This window comes from Helianthus annuus, chromosome 14 (genome assembly GCF_002127325.2).
Source record: "Helianthus annuus cultivar XRQ/B chromosome 14, HanXRQr2.0-SUNRISE, whole genome shotgun sequence".
Taxonomy (NCBI): domain Eukaryota; kingdom Viridiplantae; phylum Streptophyta; class Magnoliopsida; order Asterales; family Asteraceae; genus Helianthus; species Helianthus annuus.
In genome coordinates this window covers 70,224,255-70,249,578 of record NC_035446.2, presented here as the reverse complement: position 1 = coordinate 70,249,578, position 25,324 = coordinate 70,224,255, and positions in this window count along the sequence as shown.

Genomic DNA, 25,324 nt, shown 5'->3' with positions numbered 1-25,324 from the left:
TTATTTCACATAGCAGAGAATATTATATAAGTTATATCTATTTTGCTCACGATCACTGTGTCGCGATTGTATGTGAAATTTTCGGGACACCTGATTTATCTGAACCTAAGCATCATGCCTAAGTGAATATATAAGCTAACGAAGTTAATCAGGGTTTGTGTTCACCCTGTGAAGGTCGGGTGTTACATCATCCTCCACTTGAAAGAATTTTCGTCCCGAAAATTGTTCTAAAACGATGGCTTGAAGTGAGTTCTGACGAACTCAATCTATAGATACCTTACAACGCTTGGGGGGGGGGGGTTGGTCACACCTGGTTCCTCAATGAAGTAATTAAATTGAGTTTATCAACTAACTATCAAAATTAAGCCAATACATCTAAAAGTATTTATCCCCAATCCAGGGATAGTAGTATTACAATCCAAGAATATGAAGCAGTCCCAATCCAGGGACAGTAGTGGTTCCCAATACCTGGGAATGTGTTCTATTTTAAAGGCGCGTGTGTAGCTTATGTATTTCCCAAACCAGGAACTAGTATGTTATCCCAAACTATGGACATATGCCGTTAGTAAGAGTTGTTAACTCACTTTAGGGTGCGTGTTATATCAAAAGTCTTGTGTCGACGACGCGAACTGGTATAGTATGCAAACAATCACCAAAATACTCTTAACAATGTTTGCACGTCCTTAGTAACCAGTACTAGGGTATGGTTGTTTCACATAAGGTTGAGTTCCATCAACTGTAAACAAAGCAGGTGATGTTTCCAGCCGTGGACAAAATCGGTAGCACATTCCTGCAGCATGTCTTCAGTAGTTTGTTTGATTCGACCATTCGTTCATGGGTGTTAAGTAGTGCTCATGCATGATCGTGAGCCGAAGTATTTGTGCATCGCTTGCCACAAATCTGCTGCAAATCGTGGGTCGCGATCAGAGATAATGGAGGTTGGCACCCCGTGCCTAGCAACCACTTCTTTCAGGTAGATGACTGCAAGTGTAGAAAAACGATCATCCAGGTGATATTGTTTCCATTTCGTGTTGTAAGTAGACTAGCAACCAAATCTATGGCAGTCTGTTTTCGCTTTCCATATAGGTGTTTCTGGTTGCTAACACTTCGCCTTGACTTTCCCACAAGTCAAACATCATTCCCATACCTAGCTAGGTGGGCTTTCATGCCCGATCACCAGCACAAGGTTTATAAATACTAACGCCTCTCATCATAACCCAGACGACTAGAATATCGAAGCCGGTGTGCTTTGCTCAACACAAGTTCCCTACAGTTGCCGTATAATGAGACCCACATTTGTTCCACGAGGTAACGAGTATCGTTCGGCCTGTCAAAGGTTGCTTCTCCATGCCCCGCATGGGTTCAACTTGAAAATCCTCCTCCTTCAGTTCTCCAGTTTGAACAGAGCGAGTCTGATTAGGTAAGTTAGAGTCGATAGTGAGCTGCAAAGCTAGTGCACGCTCAAGTTTCATAGTTGCAATCATCCTAAGGTTCCCTCCAGCGATGCCATTATCTGATTTAGTTCTGTGGAAGCCAAAGTACACAGGAGGCCCTTGTGATCGGTCTAAATAACGCCTCTGGTACCATCCAAGTAATGCCTCCATCTAAAATCCCAAGGCCACGGTTTTCACCGCCAGTTATGTGTCGTGCAGTTCCCCCTTGTAACTCCATCACGTAATTCATCACTGTCTCGTGTTGTGTCGGTGTGTAATTGGGACTCTGACTCGGACCATCATGGTATATAACTAAATCACCCGCACCCTCGGGTAAAGACAATGCTCGGTACATTGCAGAGTTGGAATTCGAAAGCTGAAAAGACGTCCCCCTGTTTGTCTTCCACGAACAGAGCACTCTACTGTGCTAAAGAGGTTGCAGCAGCGCAACTTCCATAAATCGCTCGATGAATCTTCGATAGCGTTGAGCGAAACCAAACAATTGTTGTGTACCCGTAGAAATCTTTGGTGTCGATCGGTTTTTTTACCAAGATGGGTCTTAGCGAGATCCATGTGTATTCACACTTCGTTGATTATATGTCCAAAAGGTACCTCTCGAACCTAGAAATTACATTTAACAAGACTTTGTGCGGAGTGGCTCCTTCCCTAGAAGTTCTAAAATAAGATACATATGCCACCCATGGTGTTCCTTCCTCCTTGTCATGATTCAGAACGTCGTCGACAAATACGGTTGACTCATGTGGTCCTTGAAGTTGCTGGTGTGTTGATGAATTCAACGATCATGGTGTACAAAGTTGAAATGGCTGCATCGCGTTCGACGTGCAGTTCTAAGAGCATTCTCCTTTCGGACTTCCATCTGATGATAGTTCGTTCGCCAGTCAATCCCCGAATGGAAGCCTGTTCCTTGCAACTGGTCGACAGGTGGCCAATACATGGTTAAGACAAGCAGTTCCTAACTGTCGTCTTGTTACATTCTCGATAATCGGTACACACACGAAAAGGCTTATCTTCTCTGGTATAACTGGGGCTCCCCAAAGCGAAAAACTAGATCCGTTAAAACTCATGTCCAATAATTCCTTAAGTTGATTAGGCAGTTCCTGCAACCTTCCTGGTGTAAGATAATAAGGGATACTAGTAACGAGGGCTGCTTCTGACATGATACCGATCTGGTATTCCACCTGACGATGTGAAGGTAAGCGTGACAGTTCTTCTAGTAGCACCTAGGGAGAAATTATGTACAATTGGTGGATCCTCGATCCCCTTTTTCCTTGGTCTTGACATCAGTAACGGGAGCTATCATGGCGGAGTAATCCTTCCGTGGACATTTTTGGCCTTCACTGCTAAATTGATGCTAACCTCTGCACCACTCGGATATTTTATGACAGACGACAACTTTTCCACTCGTAGGGTATAACTGCGCGATGTCTGGTTAACCAACCCATACTGACTACTGCATCAACACCTTCGTGGATAGCAGAAGGAAGGTCGATGTCGAAAACTTGTCCCTCACGGTTGAATTTGCATCCTACAAACATATGATGCTTCAATTGTCTTGCCATAAGCCGATTCCACAACTGGTCTGGTCTCAGGAAGTATCAGGGTTGAACAGAAGAGGAACGAAACGATTAGTTTCCAAAGTCGTCCTGGCCACCATGCTGATGTAATCCTAGCGTTACCCAGGCCAGCCCTAAATGCCCTTCCATGAGCATCATTTCCAGTGTTGTTGTTTATATTACAGGGATTTCAAGTACTGTCGTTGTTCCTTTGGTCGTTATCTTCTTAACCACGGCCTATCCATGTTGTAGGCACCTTTCTTTCCATATTGTAGACTAGGGTTACGAATACCTTGTTGTCACTGTGACTGCTGCTCCCAATATCGTTGCTCGAAACGAAGTCCTACGTCCTAAAGCGCTACTCACTGTGCTGGCAGTCACACATTCCATACTACCATCAGTTGTCCTCACTTATTCCCCGATTGATTCGTAAGAGTTGACTCCCATGAGTCGCTGGCAAAGGTTAAGGATTCGCTTAAGGCCAATTCGTTGGCGCTCGTTGCCGGCAATCAGGGTCATCAAAGTACCGAGGTCGGAAAAGTGCTACGCTCATCCTCCTGTCCATCGATGTCGCAAGTTATTTGAGTAATACATGGTCTGTTGCGGGAGTCTTGTAGAAGTGATCACACTTCGGGTCTAAGACGTCGATACATGAGTTCTAGCAAACGAAGAGGAGTAAGAAAGGTATCGACAATTCATTAGACATTGCGACGTCTAACTCAGGGACGTTCGTATAAGCACCTAACGTTCTACACGTTTCGCTAATTGTTCAGATGGGTGTTCAGGTAATATTCGATAGCATCGAGATTCGAAAGGATCCAGAGATTAATGAAAAGTTCACGTTCGAATACGGGGGACAATCACTACTATGACCCTTATAGATTTGTTATGTTTCACATTGATCAAATAACGGAACGGAACCCCTTTTCCACTTGTTAAGGCTCACTAGGACTCGCATGCACCCCACATTATTATTATGTGTGCACCCACAATAATATTGTGATTTGCATGCTCATCTCAGCTCCCCTTAACTCATGTGAGATGGTTCCTCAAACTCGAGTGGCAACCAAAGAGCATCACGAAGCATAAGTCATGAATGTTTAGGGAAATACCACCCTATCAGTCACATAACACATGCAAGTAATACATGAATTCATACTGTTGTGCTAAGCGTGCAATCACATGCAATTTCATATGTAAGTGTTCACTAGTTATGCAGTACAATAAGTATACGAGAGACGAACCTTGCGATCTGGAGCTGAGTGTCATGGTCGTATTCAGAACTTATTCGGTTATAGTCTGGTTTATAAAAACGTTTTAAAACCAAGTTCACTATAACCAGTGGCTCTGATACCAAACTGTCACACCCCCAAAATACCACCTAGGGAGTGTCCCTGATAGGCGTGTGACGTACAGACAATGAGCCACTAATTACATTGAATCCATACAAGTTTCAAAATAAAGTTCACAATCATTAATAAAATACCATCAACAAGTTTATATGAAAACCAACATGTTCAGCGGAAGCAAATAATAAACCAAAGTTAAACTATTTAAAACCAAAGTATAGTATCAAGGATTCAATCACATCAATCTCTCCAATCGACCCATGATCACTTTTGCTACTCTAGACAGCAAGACTCCAAATCCATGAAACCTAACGACCTGCGAGCATGCAACAAGTGTATCAGACAAAGCTGGCGAGTTCACAGTTTATGAAAACGTTTGTTACCAAGTTATTATTCCAGTTCATTAACAAATTCAAAGGTAATATTGATAATATCTCGATACTGAACAAGACGGCTCCTGATGTATGTTTTGCCCGTTCCCCAGTGCTCCTATCAAAGCATTGGGCCCGACTGGGTCATTAGTTCACAACCGTCCTCCCCGGTACGGTGTGAGGGTGCCAAACCTAAGTAGCGCTACCAACTAATACCCGTTACCTCCCCGGTAACAATAAATGTGACTTAAAAGAATGATGAGGTGAGAATATTAACCAATATAAACCAGTTTTTACCCAAAAGACTTATCCCTCCCCGGGATACCCACTGACTGTCCCAACCTCCGGGACGCATGCTCAAAAGTAGTGAACTCACCTCGGTTTGCTCGGTAGATAAAGTGTTTGTCCTAAGTTGGTCAACCATGTCCTATTATGGTTACCACTTGTTAGGACGGTAAACAAGTAATCACGTATAAGCTACACGTATCTAACACGTATCCATCGAGTAGTGTACAAGTATCAACCATCGTATAATATTCCGAACATGTACGTATTCATAAATATTTTGCATCATACAGTTAAACATAACTTGAAATGGACAGTGTATAGGTGTATGGCCCACCATGGGAGTACGGCCTAATAAGAGTGTGCGACCCGAATAAAGGTGTGTGACATATGATCGAGTGTGCATCTCATGTTTGTACTCTACGCAGTTGGGGTTGTACCATACGGAAGTGTACGGCCATGATTCAATCAAACAGTTTGTATCGTTCAAATTTGTCCAAGGGATCATCAACATATTTTAACATATAAATTCTAGTTTTTGATTGATTATTACCCACACACCTAAAATATATTATTCACTAAAAACATTTAATCATTGAAACATCACAATTTATGACACATGCTTCGTAGAGTACTGCTCATATCCTAGCATGGTAAAATAACTTATACTAATAAGAAATATTATATTATAACAAATACTCAGTATATTACATCGAAGTATTGTTACAATATCTCAAACGAATGGAGTATCATAAATTCATCAGATTCCTATATCTTCATATTACACTTGATCAAATTTCAATCTCATTCATATTCATACTGAATCAGTTAACAAGCATGCATATAACACCCCAACTCATAAAGAATGCAATTCGTAATCACCTACTGTGCAAAAACCACTACTATTTCCTAACCTCATTCCATTCTCATTTCAGCCACATAGTCACAGTTGCAATATCACCTCCTATAATCACAATTGTAAACAGAAAAGACTAATCACTTTCAGTTCTAAAGACGAGATGGAGAAATAGTCATACCAGTTCCATTTCCCATGCTTTATGAATAATCCGAGTTCGGTCGAAAGCTTGGTTCATAACTGGAGACTCATGAAGTGATCGGGTGTAGGCTACCTTCGTTAATTACCGACGCACCATCACCATCCCAGCCGTTATCTTAGCCGTTGTTGCTCAAGACGACCACCACCACCAACTTCAATCGCTGCCACTGCCCAAACAAGAACCGCATCATCTCGAACATCATCCGTTACCAGTTACAGCCGCAAAAGCCACCAATGATGCTTAGGATCATTGACGCCGTCGCCGACGCGGCTGTAGTTGCCAGCACCGCCACTGTTGCGGCTCTCCATCCTTCCCAGCTCTTTCTCTCTCTCTCTCCCTCTCTCTCTCTCTGCTACTCTCCCTTATCGTCGTCACTCTCGTTACCATGTGCAAGATTTGGTGAAATTATAGAGAGAACGTTGGGGTTTAGATTGTTGTATGAGAAAGGGGTGTACATGTGATGAAAACGGAAGAACAAGAGGTTTAATGTTGGCTGGCCGAGTAGATAAAGGGGCGTCGGAACCTAATCTCCGATCGTCGGAGCTTCTAAACGGACAAGAGTAGAGGAGGGGTGTTCGGCTGTAAATAAAAGTGGGAGTTTAGGGTTTTAAAAGTGGTTAAGGATTTATTTAAAAGGGTAGGGTTTTGATTCTCTTAGGTGGGACCTAGCCCATAAGTATGGATCCGCTTAATATTAGGTGGCTAAGCCCAAATGCTCGTTATAATTAATAATTAACTATAACGACAAACGTATATACATATACATATATATATATAAGGTAAACACGCTCAGTTCAGGTTATTAGATAAATGGCACGTTTTACTCGCTGTGGTTATTATTATTCTAACAATAATAACAATAAATAAGGATTACAATAAAATAATCCTCTCGACGATTAGGGTCGAGAGTACGGGTTGTCACATTCTCCCCATGTTGTAGGAATTTCGTCCTCGAAATTTATGCCAAGATATACAATTCGTTAATAACCTTAAATGTTATACGTAAATACACGTAGTTTCACAGAAGTTCACAAAACGGGTCATGCAAAGCACATAGCACATAAAGTCATGTAGCATGTAATTCTCATAACATGAAAATTTTAACATAGTTTATTCTTATTTCACATAGCAGAGAATATTATATAAGTTATATCTATTTTGCTCATGATCACTTTGTCGCGATTGTATGTGAAATTTTCAGGACACCTGATTTATCTGAACCTAAGCATAATGCCTAAGTGAATATATAAGCTAACGAAGTTAATCTGGGCTTGTGTTCACCCTGTGAAGGTCAGGTGTTACAGATTACGCAGTGATAATGGTACTGAGTTCAATAATATCAAGATGGAAGAGTATTGCAATGAAAGAGGTATATTTCATGAATTTAGTGCTCCTTACACTCCACAACAGAATGGAGTAGTTGAAAGAAAGAACATGACACTAATTGAAACGGCCAGGATGATGCTTGCTGATTCCAAGTTACCTGTTAATTTTTGGGCAGAAGCAGTATCAGCCGCATGCTATATGCTCAATCGGGTTCTCACTGTCAAGAAATTCAACAAAACATGTTTCGAGCTGATCAACAACCGCAAGCCAAACCTGAAGTATTTAGAACCGTTTGGGTCTCCCTGCACTGTTCTAGAGCCTTTTGGTAAATCTGGTCCAAAGAGCATCGAAGGAATATTTGTGGGTTACTCAAGCCCCCTAAGAAGAGTCTTTGTTCCAAGCTTAAAATGGATCATCGAAGCATCAAATGTTGAGTGTCAAGGTTACACAATGCCACCGCAGAATCCAGGCGATTCATGGCGTTTTCACTATGACAAATTATGGGATTCGTTTGACATGGAAGAAGAAGAAGAACAACAAGATTTCTTTGACGAGTTGGATATTCTAAGAGAGTATGAGTCATCGCAGGAAAGGTTCCCAGCTGAGTATTCAAGTCGACCACGACAAAGTTCAAATGACGATGAAGCAGGTCCAAGCAATGCTGGAGAACATGATGATATCCAACATAATGAAGTTGCTCATGATAATCAGACGACACAGAATGATAATCAAGAATCTAAGAACAGACCAGTATTCGATCGTGGTGATTCAGATTCTGAGGGGGAGCAAATTCAGATTTCAAGTCAAACAAACCCAGTCAGTGAACAAGGTGCAGATCAAAATATTACAAATCTGGAGCGCGAGGTAGATGTTCCAGGCGAGGTGATGCCAAGAACTTTTTCATACCATCCAAAGGAGCTTGGAAAATTGCAATCAGGCGTCCGCACAAGACAACAAATTGATCAAGGGCTTACTTGCTTTTATTCAACAGTTGCTCCGTTACAAACTGAGTTTTCACTTAGTTGTTTTATCTCGCAGATTGAACTGAGAACTTATAAGGAGGCGCTTACTGAAGATTCTTGGGTCAACGCGATGCAGGAGGAACTGAGCCAGTTCGAGAAGTTAGGAGTGTGGAAGTTAGTAGATTTGCCTGATGGTCACAGGAAGATTAACACAAAAAGGGTGTTTAAGTGCAAAAGAGATGATCGAGGGGTTATTATTCAAAATAAAGCTCGACTCATAGTCCAGGGTTTCAGTCAACAGGAGGGTATAGATTTCACCGAAGTATATGCTCCCGTGGCTCGACTAGAAGCAATCAGAATCTTCCTAGCATTTGCATTGTGGAAAAATTTCAAAGTTTATCAGCTAGATGTGAAATCGGCGTTTCTCTATGGGAAGGTAAAAGAGGAGCTATATGTCGGACAGCCAGCGGGCTTCACCGATCCAATCCACAAAGACAAGGTCTACTTGCAAGACAAAGCGCTGTATGGTTTACCCAAGGCCTCGAGAGCTTGGTACGAGACATTGTCTCAACACCTGCTAGCCAACAGCTTCATCCGTGGAAAAGTGGATGCCACTCTCTTCACCAAAGAGGTCGACGGACATCTTCTGATAGTTCAGATATACGTAGATGACATCATATTTGGGTCAACGAATGAGAATCTGTGCAAAGATTTCGAAAGAGTTATAAAGCAGAAATTCGAAATGTCATCGATGGGTGAGATGAAATTCTTCTTGGGACTTCAAGTTGATCAACTGCCCGAGGGAATTTTCATACATCAAACGAAGTACGTTCATGATATTCTAGAGAAATTTAGGATGTTAGGTTCTGCTCCAGCTTCCACCCCGTTAGCAACGAACCATGGGATAAACCCAGATCTCACCAGAGACAGGGTAGATGAAACGCTTTATCTTTCCATGATCGGTTCGCTAATGTATTTGACTTCTTCAAGACCCGATATCATGTACCCAACGTGCCTCACAGCAAGATTTCAATCTAACCCGAGAGCTTCGCACATGGTGATTGTGAAATGGATATTACGCTATCTGAAAGGAACTCCATCATTGGGGTTGTGGTATCCAAGAAAAGGCGATTTCACGCTCGAAGGGTATTCCGATTCCGATTTCGGATGCTGCAAAGTTAACGCAAAGTCAACAACAGCGGGTTGTCAGTTTTTCGGACCTCGTTTGGTCACCTTGCAATGTAAGAAGCAGACCTCTGTGGCTATATCCACATGTGAAGCCGAGTATGTATCTGCTAGTAGTTGCTACTCTCAGATCTTGTGGATCCAGCAACAGATGCGCGACTACGGTTTGCAATTCCTTAACACCCCTATCTTTGTTGATATTGAGGCAGCGATTAATATTACAAAAAATCCTGTACATCACGCTAAAACTAAGCACATAGAAATTCGTCATCACTTCATCCGAGATTGTTTCGAAAAGAAGTTGATACGAATTGAGAAAATCCACAATGACAATCAGAAAGCTGATTTACATACCAAAGCATTTGATAAAACTCGTTTTAAATATCTTTTAAAACTAAATGGTATGATGCTTCTATCGGTGTCGGATGGAATCATTGGCGTTGACGAAGGTACTGTTGTAGATGACGATGAGAAGCAATCTGCAATGGTTTGTCGATTTTTTACTTGTTTTGGTATTTAGGGGGAGTAGTTTATTTTCAGAAAATATAAAAACAGTAAAAAATTCAAAAATACAAAAACATGAGAAAATTTCAAAATCCAAAAACAATAGAAAACTGAGAAAGAGCTTGTGTAAAAAGGGAAAATGATAGTACATCGGCTTGACAGTTACGGTACGCTAAATATTTGTAAAGTTTAAAAGTGTTAAACAGTTTCGTTGATGATGTGTCGATAGGTTTTTACACATTTAGTAGGTTTGTTCAGGATATAAACATAAAAATTCAAACTTGCTTATTTCGTGGGGAACACTACTTGGATATATAGGTAACCCCTGAAATCTCGTTTGAAAGGTCCCCCTTTCTGAGATACTAGGTCTTTATACTCAGTGATATCTGGGGTATTATTCCAGGACTTCTGATAATGCGGAAGCAATGGCCTAGTCCCCAAATAATACTTTTTGCATTGCTTGAAATATAGCGCCACCCTCAGCATAAAAAATGATGAAACATTGAAAAATGCTAATCATGTGCTGTTGAAATAAAAGATCCTCTAAAGGGGACACACCAAAAGTCAAACCGTCATATCTCTGCTGAACGGAAGTTCTGACCTGAGCTCTCATGGTTTCGCATTTAACCCCTTACAGATATCATCTGTGGTATACTCACCTGTAAGACTGAATATTGGGATCTGGATACGGGAGTATATTCAAGAGGTGGGACACATGAATGAGTTTAAGTTCTTAATACACCTAATTCGTATCCTAGACAGATTGAAAATTGTGTGAGAATTTAAGTGGATCAACATATCGACAATCTAAGTGAATTGTTTAATTCTGAGTATGAAATTAAAGCTTAACGGTACTCGTGTCTTGTCTAATAGCTGATATGATTCCCTAACACGCTTATCAAAAATATGTTTGTAAATAGTTTACTTTCATTGCATTCTATTTCTGTATTTCATTTTCTAGTTTAGAAACTTTATTGAAAATCCAAAAAGATTTTATTTCTTCTTTATTTTCTGACAAACCAGAGTAGAAAGTTGATTGTCAGAATCTCAAATTTGACGCAGATGCAGGAAGTTTCTGGACTGGAGGATGAGGAGAGTGTATCATGATAAAATCTGATTGTTGAAATGTCAAAATCAAGTTCATTAATTTGAAACTTGTTATTTTCAGAAAATGTATGAAAAATGATGAACTAAATCAGTGTTGTTTTGTCATAGATCAACCAAGGTCATTAACTTGGACCTGAGTACTTAAGTGGATTTCTAAAACTGATGAATAGTTAAGAAAAGTTTTAGATTGAATAGATTATAATGTTATATGTTTGAGAAACAGGAAACAGGAGTCAAGATCCCCATGGCAAAGAAAATGTCAAAGTTTGAGCCAGATCACGATCCTAGATCCCAGTTTATCGAGAGGGGGAGTATTCGAAAGAGAGAGTCAAGATTCTGGATCAACATTCAAAGGGGAGATTGAAGATTAAAGTTTGAAGATAAAGATTGAAGGAGGCTTTTACAATGTCAAGACAATTTAGGGCAAAAAGTGATAGATCAAGACTAAAGACTAAAGAATGAAGACAGGATGCTAAAGACTTCGTCAACATCCAAGGGGGAGTCTGTTGGTGCACTGATGTCTGTTAACTTTGTCTTTGTAGAGTCTTGTATTGTATCAAATAGATCAGGGCACGAAAATCGAGAAACAGTATTTTAGGGTAACTCCGCACGAAATTACACTTGTGTAATTTCGCACGGAATTAGGTGTTTCACACGGAATTACTAATTCCACACGGAATTAGGTAATTCCGCATGAACTCTTAATTTCGCTTGAGATGGTTTCAAGCGGAATTACCAACCCTATAAATACTGAACTTGTCTGATCATTTCATACGGAATTGCAGTGTGTGTTTGAGAGCCGAGGTGCTACCGAATTGTTATCAGGATTGTAAAAAGCTCAGGAAATCAATAAGAGAAGATAATTAGAAAGGAACAAACTGTATTACGTCAATTACATTGATTCCCCCTTTGTTTTTGATGCTGAACTCTTTAGATTGACTCGTTAGGGTCACACGACGATCCAACAATATCTCTGCTAATAGAAAATGTTAACCATTTTTTTCAATTTACATCATTTATGTTTTATTTCACACCATAGTCCAGAGTTTAAAGTTTGTTACTTAAAAATAAATATACTTTTACCATCTTTTAATCCTTGTGGTTAAAAAAATAGTTATGTCACAAAAACGTACTTCAAATTTTATCAAACATTAAACTTGCAAGAGAAACGAAATATGATTAAGATTAATTAGAATAATAAATTAATTTAACGTAAAACAAGGATTAAACAATTTCTACCCCTTTTATGCACTTATTTTGAAACATGCAAAATCTTCCTATACTAATAAACAAAAATCTTTTTGTACACGTGTCACTCTCTGGTGCCTCCTCCCTTTTAATAATAATATTACATATTAATTTTTATACAAAATATAATATAATATTAATTAATATAGTTAGAGATCAAACGTATAATTTCAAATTTAATTAATAGTAAATTACTTTTTTAGTCTTTATGTTTAGAAAAACATCTTATATAATAACATAACTGAAATTAAGATATTTTATTATGAGGTGCTTAAATATTAGGACATCCCATTCCAAAGGCACAACAAATACAAACACGATTACGACAAAATGAATCTATTATTTGTTGCTTACTAGGCACCAGGTGCGTGCAATCGATTGCACACAGCTGACCGTCACAAACACCAGGGGTATGGTCAAGAGAATAACCACAAGACATATCACCTGCTTGTCCAAAAAAAAATTAACATATTTTATCAACTAAATACACAGATAATTCGTCTTTTTAGTCACAAAAATATACAAAATATGTGATATTATAATTGAAGAAAATAGGTTTTAACAAAGTATTACCATGTGCTGTCTTGCATTCGTCTTCAGGCTTAGCAATAGCATTCATAATATTTGAAAATACGAGGTAGAATAACATAAAATCCATGATGTATTTCTGCATTTCAAACACTGAAGTAACAAATTATGACTTCCACACTTGAATACATGGTATTTATAACATTTACTATAGGCGAATAATATCGTATCCGATTCTTGTGTTGAATTAATAGTATTAAATAAGCATTAAATAAAAAAGATAATACTTACTACTATTCTAAGATGATGTGTAATTGTTAATGCCTCCTAGGTCTTAGGGTGTGTTAGTCCCAGTTGGAGTTAAAAACTTTCTTTTCACATAATATGAAAAATGATTTCAACAGATATGAAAATAGTGTGCGGAAATAGAAATCAAACTTTTAACAAACAAGAACTACAGAATTTTCAAGTTTATATCACTTTGAAACAAAATGGTTTACAAGGTGATTGTTAGGTTATTAACTAATACAAACGAATACTTGTGAAATTCTGATCATCATCCTCCTCAGGATGCTGTTCAACCCTTGGATTCTGTTGATTCTGATCATCATCCTCCTCAGGTTCTGCTTGTTCTTCTTCCTCTGTTGGTGGTGCAGTTGACTATTCATCATGCTTTGTTGGGGATGTGCTGTCATAAACTACAACATCTTCTGGTTCTTTGTTCAGGATTTCCAAATATTCCGCCTTGAAAGGTGATTCCTCTGGTATCAGATTCATCATGCTTTCAGGCAAAGCAGGTATATCATAATTTGATTTCCAGAAACCAGTTGCAAACCATGGTTTCATGACTTCAGTCTTCCACATATTTTCTAATAAAGGAAGTTCAACATTCCTTTCAGCAAAAGCATCAAAAATGAGTATTGACCAGAATCTAGGAAAAGGTAAGTGAGAATCAATCCTCCCAGATTTTGTCAAAACTGATCTTCTCATTAGGTTGAATATCTCTGTTCCATAGTGAATTTTTATCCCAGTGATGAGACACAACATGATTGTTAGAACATTCATGTTAATCTGATCGGTTCCTCCTATATTTGATGATATACGCTTGTTCAAAATTTCCATCATTACTTGCTAAAAGGCAGGTAATTTGTTCCTTTTGAAATCACCAATCTTTGAGATCTTCACCTTGTAGCCTATTACAGCATCAAGTTGTTCAAACATGTCTTCTTTTGTGGGTAATGGATCATAGTGATGGCTTATAGGTAATTCCAAACATTCCCTTATCTTTTTGGGTGTAATTATAATGGAGATGTCCCCCCATAAGTGTGCAGTTAACTCGTCTGTACCTGTTTAATTGAGGGTTTTGACTAGTTGTTGTATGATCTTCTTCGACACTTCTTTGGTTTTGATTAAAGCTTGAGCAAGAGGGCTTCTTGTCAAGAATTCTATCGAAATTTGACACTTCACATCATAGTCTTCAATCCTTGTGTTCATCTTTTCATTGTTGCTCTTCATTGGTAGGAACTCTAGATCGCTGATAAATTGAACAGAGTGTTCAACAGGTGGGTTGTTGAGATTAACAGTGTTGATTGCGGCCATTGTGATTGATTTTTACTTTGAAAGAGGTTTCTAGGGTTCTTGATTTTGAAATCGGAAGTTCAAGGTGGTTTTCCTTTGTCTTTTGAAAGACGTATTTATAGGGTTTGTGAGACAAAGATGTGACATCTGTGCTTGTAATTATTGTAAACAATTCAGTTATCAATGAAATAAAGTTATTTGATCCCTATGTTTGTTTGTTAATGTTTGATGTTTTTCATGTTTTGACTTTTATTCGATTTCAAACTCTATATCGCTTTCTAGAGAATTATACGCAAACTGGTGCGTAAACGCAAGCAGTTTAACGCGACAAATACTCCGGAACATCAATTTATGCTTAACATACCTTAAATAACCTTTACATAACTTAGAAATAAGTTTTGAAGGCTTTGGTATGGCAAAATTCAAGTTAATTCGCTTACAGGGACTAAAATTGACAAACTGCGAAAGTATGCCGATTTGAACTATGACGAACATTCCGGAACATGCCCATAAGTTAAACACACCCTACATATCCTTTACATAGCTTAGAAATAGGCTTGAGGGGTTCAGTGTGCTAAAATAAACTTTATGCTCATTCAGGGACTAAAAGCGTCAAAAAGTGCATAAGTTTGCATTTTCGCGCATAACTTACGTTCTGAATACATCCGGACATCCAAAAATTTATGTAAACATTAAAATATTATGTTTTAAGGTTTGGCATGAGAAAAATCCATTCGTCGCGCAATTTGGATCGTTTTTCGCGCTTATGCGCATTCCGTCGTAATTAAGCGAACATCGCGATCCTACGACCAAACGAACCGACATCCAAGATATTTTTGAGCATGTTTTGAGTTCCCTATACTTTAACTTCATTTTAGAGCCTTGAAATGAGGTTAACGGGGCTTAAACGTGTCGAAAATGGACTTAAAAGCATGCAGGGGCTAAAACTGTCATTTCTGAAAGTTGTGCTGATCAGACAAGCTCAGGCGGCCCGCCTGAGTTTGTGTGTATCCTGATGCGGGCCGCATGGCCTCCCCAGATATGCAATTTTGTTGCAAACAGCTGTTTGCAACTGTTTAGCACCCAAAAACCACTTGCAAATGGTTTTTAACAATCCTATGGGCTCCCATGGGTTTGTAAATCAGTGGGTAAGTGTTGTACGGTCGAGATTAAACGCTTGGGGAACAAGAAACGATCTTAACGGTTCCATGTTTCCTATAAATACCCATCCATCTCCATTGCAAAACCCACTTGAATTCTGAGTTTGTTCTCTAAGTTGGGGTGCTTTAACACTTCATACCTGAGAATACTCGGAAGTTCAATCTTGCGGGGACCCTTTGTAAGTGTTCCTTCGTTCTTTTATTGCTTTTTGAGTCCGAAAGTCAAACTTTGTTTGACTTTCTACATTGACCAGTTTTTGGTCAACGCGAAGTTCGTTTGAACTTTATAATGTGAGCGTAATCACGATGGTTATAGTCCCTAGTAACTATACCTACTGATTACCACGTTATCTAGGCTCAGTGACGAGTCGTAGTTTCGGCCAAAATGCGTTTTCTCGCGTATTTTGTAACCAAACTACTCTAGGGTATTAAAACCGTTTGTTCTAATACCAAACCTGTTTTCTAACATTACTAAACATGTTCTAGCATGTTTAGCTCGTCGCTTTTAGATTTGTGTTTGTTTAGGGTCGTAAAGGTAAGCAATCTAATCAATCGCTTATGCTTTCGAACCCGACCCATTTGGTCAATCTTTAGGATCCGACCAAACATTTAGGTGACCATAGTTGTATAGGGAATAACCTTCCGAGGTTATACCTTATGGTCACAACGTTTCAGTAGTTGTATAATAAGTAGTTTTTATGCCTTAGGTAAATTACCAAAATACCCAATTTGCGCAAAAATTCATTTTAAACCTATGTAACATAATTTTTGAAATCTAAACTGATTTAGCAACAATATTAAGCATGTTAAGGCATATCTTGCTTGTCATAGGGCTAGTTAGGCGTTCCAAACGCGTTTTACGCGAACGACGCGTTAAAATAGCATAAGCTACCTAAACGAGTCGTAACGGGTCAAAAGCACTTAGGATAGGTTTCGTTTTAGTACGTAGGCTTTGTTAAACCATGTTACACAATTTCCCCTACTTATTTGGTTTACGAACCCTCGTACTACCCGATCCTCCGATAGGTCCGTTTATTAATGTAGATACCTATATAGGTGTTGTTTGATTCCGTGATCTTCTAGCATTGCTTGGTGGTTATCCTACGACTTCTAAGCAATCACAAGTGAGTACATAGTCCCCTCTTTTACTGTTTTCCAAACATTTTGGGGTGAAACACATGTGCCTACTTGTTACTTTCGTGCTTTCTTTCTTTTCACATCATATGTTGCTATGTTCCTTAGTACACTTATATTACATGATTTCATTACATTGTTTTGCTATGTATGTTGACTGAGCATGCTAGCACATTGATTTACATTACGTTGCTTTGCTACATATGTTTACTTGGCATATTAGCACATTGATTTACATGACTTTTCTGCTTTGTATGTTAACTCAGCATACTTAGTACATTGTTTTCATATAACATGTTTACATTTGGTATGACATTTGGTTTGCATAAACGGGACTTATATACATTCATTAACATTAGCTACGCCGCTCGGTAGTAAGTAATGGTACCATAGGACTTGACAAATCCCGTTCCTGACATCCTTGGTTGGTTTGGATGAAAGGAATGACTGAATCCGAAAACATTTCTTTTGATAACCTTTACTTAAGGTTATCCGTCTGTCTCAAGACTTGAATGTATGCGTTAACTTACCACATAAATGTTTGTATCATTTAAAACATGCTTCTACTTTGCAAAACATAACTTTTTGATATACTCAAAATACTTTGTTTTGTACATTCTTACATTTGGTTTAAGTAAACTCATTTTACTTAACATACATGACATTTGTTACATATACATGACTACATTTTGGGACTTTTTAAACATATGACAATGGTTTAGACAAGAACATTTGGTGGTTGGTTTAAACATGGACTTTATACATTGGTGGTTTGTTTAATGACTTAAGTAACGATATGTGTGTAGTATGATACAAGCATGGTGGATACGCCGCTAGTACTTCCTATATATAAGTGCTTGTATTGTATTACATGTCGTAGCGTTATTTAAATCATTTAGTTTTGAACTTGTACATTTTTATACAAATAACATATTTTCACAAGGCTTCGTTTTACAAAAACAACTTGTTTTATACAACTTATTTTACTTGGTTATTCTTTAACCAATAAATAATTCTTTTATTTATACATATCATCTAATTTTATCGCTTTTCAAATGATTTACAAAACAAAACATTTTACAAGGTTCATGACTAACTTTTATTAAACACTTTTCTTAAACTTAAGTCATGAATCCTAATTTCACAAAACCTATGTTACTCACAGGCTTTTTTATGCTGACATACCTATTTTCACATGTGTTTCAGGAGCTAATGCATAGGACGATCGTGACACGCTAGGGTGGACTCGGGCCTTAGTGACATAAAACAGAGCTAGACTTAGTTTAATTACGTTATGTACTCTTTATTTCAGTAGTTTTAAGACAATGTAACATTTGGTTCTTGTTTTGAACGATGTATTCCACCCTTGGGTGATGAATAAAATATTATTTTAATTACCTTGGTTTTGGAACAAAAATTCTGTTACAACACTCCCCGACGTTTCCGCCACGATGTAGGATCGTATGCTGACCCGAACGAGTCGTTCAGAGGTTATCTTTGCGTTTCAGATGCGGAATAATAAGAAATACAAGTAGAAGTAGCTTGTTCTTCTTTCTAATTGCTTGTTTTATTGATTTGCAACGTTTTACAGCTCGATCGTCACACCGGCAGAGCTTCAGCGTGGAATTCGGACTCCTATTATGAGGATCGCCCTAAAGACCCCTATATATAGTGGTTTGGGTCCGCTCATATGTCACATGTTCATATGAGCGGTCCAGACACGTCCAAATAAGCGGTCCATACATGCCAAATAAGCGACCCAACATCCCTATGTCCCTATGAGCGGTCCTAGCAAATAACACCTATACAGACTCCTGTTTTCTCGTATTACGTGCCCTATGCTATACAATACGATGTAAGAACTGATCCTAGACACCTAGACGCAATCAACAGATGTAGTGCACTAACACACGATTTGATGTTTTACGTGGTCGGGGTGTGACAGAAGAGTTGGTATCAGAGCCAATGGTTATAGGGAATTAAGTTATTAGTAATGCTTTGACCTAGACTATAACCTTTCTAGGACCCCAACACAAGTTGTCTTGTGTTTAGATTCTAAAACATGCACTTCACCTATCCTTAGGTGATCACCAAAACAAGAACCCAGTTTTCTAAAACGATTTTTGAAAAACAATCTTCTGTTTTCAAATGATTTATTATATGGTTTTGAACCCTTTTGATTTTTCAAATTGATTTTGAAAATTTATCATTTGTTTTAATGATTCTCTTGGCCTTGTGCCTTCCAAGTTTTCAAAATCTCGTCAAAGTTTTAGGTTCTAAATAGTGTGAACACGTGCAAACTGGAAGAGTGAATGCCTGTACCCTGGGTTTTCTGTCTAAGGCTAGAGTGTTCGTACAAATCCACATAATCGGACCAGTCACTCTTACCTGGGAACTCCTGGGGTGAGTGTTCACTTATAGGCGAGCATGTCTTCGCTAAGCATTATTTATGGACCCATTTACTTTGATTAGTCACTGTGTGTCATTTATTTGCTTTGTGATACGGACGAATGACCACCATCCTTGCTTTGTTGATTTTGTTTCGTCTCGTTCTTTTCATCTAATCATCTCACTCGTTTCCTCTCATGTTTTCCTCTTTTTAGCATGCCTCCTCGACGCGAAAATCAGCTACCCAATGCCGAACTGGCAGAAATCATCGCACAGCATGTGGCTGTTGCGTTCCCGAATCTTATTGCTCAGTTTAACCAAGCCAACATCAATCAGAACGCTCCTTGTAACTTCAAGAGCTTCAATTCAGCTAAACCACTCAAGTTCAGTGGTACTGAGGGGGCAACTGGGCTCCTTCAATGGTTTGGGAGCATTGAGAATACTTTCCGTCATGTTCAGTGTCCTGATAATCGCAAAGTCGAGTTTGCTTCTAGTGCTTTTCAAAAGAGGGCGTTGACATGGTGGAATGGGTTCTGAGAGATCGAGGTGCTGAAGTCGCTTTAGCACAAACGTGGGCTGAGTTAAGGACTCTCATGATGAGTGAGTTTTGTCCTCGTCATGAACTACGAGCACTGGAAAGGGAGTTTGACGATCTAAAGCAGTTTAGTGGCGAGCACCGGGCATATACTGATAGGTACGAAGAGTTGAGTTTGTTATGCCCAACAATCGTTACCCCACTTGATAAGGCTATCGAGAGATACATCAATGGTCTACCTGACTCTGTGCAAGACATAGTTACTGGTAGTAAACCTACCACTGTTCGTCAGGCAATCGAACTATCTGCAATGCTGACTGAGTCGCAGATTCGAAAGGGTAAGTTGCACATGAAGGGTGACAAGAAGGGTAAGAAGCAGGAGTCTGACAAGAAGGATAGCAAGAAAGGTAAAAACAAGAAAGGGAGTGATGCGGGTTCTTCGAAGGGGTCTAGGAAGCGGAAGGCTTCCCAAAATTTTGCCGTTACTACACAGACAAATCAGCCTGCACAACAACCAGCCAAGAGGCCTTATCTTGGCAACGCACCATTGTGCAACAGGTGTAACGGCCATCACCAACCACATCTTCAGTGCCGTCAATGCACTAACTGCGGAAGACCTGGTCATCTTGCTGCCACCTGCCGTAGTCCTGCTAATTTGAATCGGGCAGCTCAGAACCCGACTCAACAGGTTGCTCAGCCTCTTGCTCAGCAACAAGGTCAAACAGCACGACCTCACTTCCCACCAGGTTCTTGTTACAACTGTGGGGATCTGACCCACTACCGTAATCAGTGTCCAAGATTGGTGAATGCGAACCCGGTTCAAGCTCAGGCTCATGGACGAGCTTTTAACATGAATGCTGTTGAAGCGCAAGCAGACAACGAGGTGGTGAACGGTACATTCTTTGTTAATAATCAACCTGCGTCTGTTCTTTTCGATTCAGGGGCCGATAAGAGTTTTGTGTCGTTATCTTTTGAGCCCTTGCTTCGCGTGTCTAGAACGAAACTAGGTAAGCCTTTGACAGTCGAAGTTGCGAATGGTGAACCCGTTGTTCTTGATTCTGTTCTTCGCAACTGCCAGCTGAACCTTAACGACCATCTTTTTCCTATTGACCTCACGCCTATGCAACTTGGAAGCTTCGACATTATTGTGGGTATGGATTGGTTAGCTAAGCATCGCGCAGAGGTAGTTTGCTTTGAGAAGATCGTTCGTGTGCCACTTTCGTCAGGTGAGATACTACAGGTTCGTGGTGAGAAACCTGCTAGTAGCCTCAAGCTTATGTCTTGTTTTCAAGCTCGGAAGTATCTGCGAAAGAACTATGTGTCCTTCTTGGCACATGTTAAAGCAGATAAAGACCAAGGTAAGTCTATGCAAGATATTCCTGTTGTTCGGGATTTCCGGAGTTGTTTCCTGAAGAGTTACCTAGTCTACCTCCAGCACGCCAAGTCGAGTTCCTTATTGATCTTGTACCTGGTGCAAATCCTATTGCCAGAGCTCCATATCGTCTTGCACCATCTGAGATGCAAGAGCTAGCTAAGCAGCTTCAGGAGCTTTCTGACAAAGGTTTTATCCGTCCTAGCTTTTCACCTTGGGGTGCTCCCGTTCTTTTTGTCAAAAAGAAGGATGGATCCTTCAGAATGTGTATCGATTATCGTGAGCTGAATAAGCTTACCATCAAGAATCGATATCCCCTACCTCGCATTGATGATATCTTTGACCAGTTACAGGGTGCTACTTGTTTCTCGAAGATCGACCTTCGTTCTGGGTATCATCAACTTCGTGCGCATGAAGAGGATATTCCCAAAACAGCATTCCGCACTCGTTATGGGCATTATGAGTTCACAGTCATGCCATTCGGTTTGACCAATGCTCCTGCTGTTTTCATGGACTTAATGAATAGGGTCTGCAAGCCTTATTTGGATAAGTTCATCATCGTTTTTATTGATGATATCTTGATTTACTCTAAGACGCGAGCTGATCATGAGCAACATCTTCGTCTTACTCTGGAACTCCTAAAGAAAGAGCAACTTTTTGCCAAGTTCTCCAAGTGTGAATTTTGGCTTAAGGAAGTTTAATTTTTGGGACATACTGTCAACGAACAAGGTATTCATGTAGATCCCTCCAAGATCAGTGCGATTAAGGATTGGGATACGCCTACTACTCCTACTGAGGTTCGTTCTTTTCTTGGTCTTGCGGGTTATTACCGCCGCTTCATCGAGAACTTTTCAAAGATTGCAGTTCCTCTAACTGCTCTAACTCAGAAGAACAAACCCTTTGAATGGGGTTCTAAGCAAGGAGAAGCGTTTCAGACCTTGAAGCAGAAGCTTTGTAATGCACCTATTCTGACTTTGCCTGAAGGCAACGACGATTTTGTTGTTTACTGTGATGCATCGAAATTGGGTCTTGGCTGTGTTCTGATGCAAAGGAACAAAGTCATAGCCTACGCATCTAGACAATTGAAGGTACATGAGAGAAACTACACCACTCATGATCTTGAGTTGGGTGCAGTTGTCTTTGCTCTCAAAATCTGGAGACACTATTTGTACGGCACAAAATGCGTGGTTTTCACTGACCACAAAAGTCTCCAACATATCTTCAATCAGAAAGAACTCAACATGAGGCAAAGACGTTGGGTCGAACTCCTAAACGACTATGATTGCGAAATTCGCTACCATCCTGGTAAGGCGAATGTCGTGGCTGACGCATTAAGTCGTAAGGAGCATACTGTGCTTCATTGTGTTCGTGTTCAATCTGCTATTCAAGCTCGATCTGATATCCAAGCACGCATTACTCTGGCTCAACAGGCTTGTATTTCACAAGACTTAATGGGTAAGGAATTACCCTATCACATTAAGCCTGATCTTGTGCTGAAGGAAGATGGATCGTATTATTTAATGGACCGTTTGTGGGTCCCAAGCCAAGATGATCTCCGCACTCTGCTTATGGATGAGGCCCATAAGTCTCGTTATTCTATTCATCCTGGCTCAGATAAGATGTATAAGGATCTTTGTACTCAGTATTGGTGGCATGGTATGAAGAAAGACATTGCCTTGTACGTTTCCAAATGCCTTACTTGCCTTAAGGTTAAGGCTGAACACCAACATCCTTATGGTCTTTTGGAGCAACCAGAGATCCCAGTTTGGAAATGGGAAAACATTGCCATGGATCTCGTTACCAAACTTCCGCGCACTAAGAAAGGTCACGATGCCATCTGGGTAGTTGTTGATCGTCTTACAGAGTCAGCGCATTTCTTGCCAATCCGTGAGGATTTTTCTGCTGAAAGACTGGCCAAAATCTACGTGGAAAGGTGTTCCTTTGAACATTATTTCTGATAGGGATGCTCGCTTCTCTTCTCGATTTTGGAGAACCATGCAATCTGCTATGGGGACCCAACTCAATCTGAGCACAGCCTATCATCCACAAACGGATGGCCAAACTGAAAGAACAATCCAGACTTTGGAGGATATGCTTAGAGCTTGTGTGATCAATTTTGGTGGTAGTTGGGATTCACATCTTCCACTGATTGAATTCTCCTACAACAGTTATCACTCCAGCATCAACATGGCTCCTTTCGAGGCTCTCTATGGTCGAAAATGTCGTTCATCAGTCTACTGGAATGAAATAGGTGAGGCTCAGCTTACTGGACCTGACCTCATTCTAAAGACGACTGACAAGATTAAGAAAGTTCGTGATAACTTACAGACAGCTCGAAGCTGTCAAAAGAGTTACGCGGACCGACGACGCAAGCCCTTGGAATTCCAGGTCGGTGATCGTGTATTACTTAAGGTCTCACCTTGGAAAGGTGTGATCAGATTTGGAAAGACAGGAAAACTTGCACCTAGATACGTTGGACCGTTCAAGATCGTCAAAAGAATCGGTAAGGTAGCCTACAGACTTGCATTACCTCCCGAACTTGGAAATGTTCATCCAACTTTCCACGTATCCAATCTCAAAAAGTGTCTAGCTGATGAGAACCTCCACATACCACTTGACGAAATCCGTGTTGATAAAACACTACATTTTGTTGAGAAACCTGTGGAAATTATACGCAAGCGCATTCCACTGGTTAAAGTTTGCTGGGAATCTAAACATGGACCTGAGTTTACTTGGGAACGTGAAGATCAAATGAAGGCGAAATATCAACATCTTTTCCCACGAGTTTCCTCTAAACAAATTTCGGGACGAAATTTCCACAAGTAGGGGAGACTGTGACATCTGTGCTTGTAATCATTGTAAACAATTCAGTTATCAATGAAATAAAGTTATTTGATCCCTATGTTTGTTTGTTAATGTTTGATGTTTTCATGTTTTGACTTTTATTCGATTTCAAACTCTATATCGCTTTCTAGAGAATTATACGCAAACTGGTGCGTAAACGCAAGCAGTTTAATGTGACAAATACTCCGGAACATCAATTTATTCTTAACATACCTTAAATAACCTTTACATAACTTAGAAATAAGTTTTGAAGGCTTTGGTATGGCAAAATTCAAGTTAATTCGCTTACAGGGACTAAAATTGACAAACTGCGAAAGTATGCTGATTTGAACTGTGACGAACATTCCGGAACATGCCCATAAGTTAAACACACCCTAAATATCGTTTACATAGCTTAGAAATAGGCTTTGAGGGGTTCGGTGTGCTAAAATAAACTTTATGCTCATTCAGGGACTAAAAGCGTCAAAAAGTGCATAAGTTTGCATTTTCGCGCATAACTTACGTTCTGAATACATCCGGACATCCAAAAATTTATGTAAACATTAAAATATTATGTTTTAAGGTTTGGCGTGAGAAAAATCCATTCGTCGCGCAATTTGGATCGTTTTTCGCGCTTATGCGCATTCCGTCGTAATTAAGCGAACATCGCGATCGTACGACCAAACGAACCGACATCCAAGATATTTTTGAGCATGTTTTGAGTTCCCTATACTTTAACTTCATTTTAGAGCCTTGAAATGAGGTTAACGGGGCTTAAACGTGTCGAAAATGGACTTAAAAGCATGTAGGGGCTAAAACTGTCATTTCTGAAAGTTGTGCTGATCAGACAAGCTCAGGCGGCCCGCCTGAGTTTGTGTGTATCCTGATGCGGGCTGCATGGCCTCCCCAGATATGCAATTTTGTTGCAAACAGCTGTTTGCAGCTGTTTAGCACCCAAAAACCACTTGCAAATGGTTTTTAACAATCCTATGGGCTCCCATGGGTTTGTAAATCAGTGGGTAAGTGTTGTACGGTCGAGATTAAACGCTTGGGGAACAAGAAACGATCTTAACGGTTCCATGTTTCCTATAAATACCCATCCATCTCCATTGCAAAACCCACTTGAATTATGAGTTTGTTCTCTAAGTTGGGGTGCTTTAACACTTCATACCTGAGAATACTCGGAAGTTCAATCTTGCGGGGACCCTTTGTAAGTGTTCCTTCGTTCTTTTATTGCTTTTCGAGTCCGAAAGTCAAACTTTGTTTGACTTTCTGTATTGACCAGTTTTTGGTCAACGCGAAGTTCGTTTGAACTTTATAACGTGAGCGTAATCACGATGGTTATAGTCCCTAGTAACTATACCTACTGATTACCACGTTATCTAGGCTCAGTGACGAGTCGTA